At 48.3% G+C, this 373-nt stretch overlaps 1 protein-coding gene across 2 annotated transcripts in view; it reads right to left on the reverse strand.

Annotated features, from left to right (window-relative positions):
* LOC119591499 overlaps window positions 1-373 on the reverse strand; it is a 27,560-nt gene that overhangs the window by 11,458 nt on the left and 15,729 nt on the right. The window contains exon 1 of one of the 2 annotated variants that reach the window (XM_037940245.1): window positions 218-367. The exons of the other annotated variant lie outside the window; for it this stretch is intronic. The gene's annotated coding sequence lies outside the window, so the exon portion shown is untranslated. Of the gene's footprint in view, window positions 1-217; window positions 368-373 lie in introns of those variants that run through there. 2 annotated transcript variants of the gene reach the window in all.

The raw sequence follows: 373 nt of genomic DNA on the forward strand, positions 1-373 counted from the left end.
AAAGGGCGGAAATTTTACCTTTTATCATACCATTATAAAACGTAACATACAAGCCAAAAAAAAAAAAAAGTATCAATGAACAAGTTTTAATCACTCAAATCAATCCTTTTCACCTCCTGCAACAGACACCGCACCCCACCCCGATTCCACCACATGCTGCATTTTTTCCCCTCCGTCCGTCATCTTGGGTCGCCTGTTGCTATGTTGCATCATTCACCTTTCCGCTCCCCCGCCCGAGTGGCATCACCCAAGGGGAGCTTTCCGCCAGCTTCCAGCCACGCTTCTGCACTTGCTGCCCCTCACTCGCCCAGTCACCGTAGATTTGCATTCACTTGCGATCACCTACAGCGCGTGTATTCACTTGTTTTGGGAA

This window comes from Penaeus monodon, chromosome 28, assembly GCF_015228065.2.
Source record: "Penaeus monodon isolate SGIC_2016 chromosome 28, NSTDA_Pmon_1, whole genome shotgun sequence".
Taxonomy (NCBI): Eukaryota; Metazoa; Arthropoda; class Malacostraca; order Decapoda; family Penaeidae; genus Penaeus; species Penaeus monodon.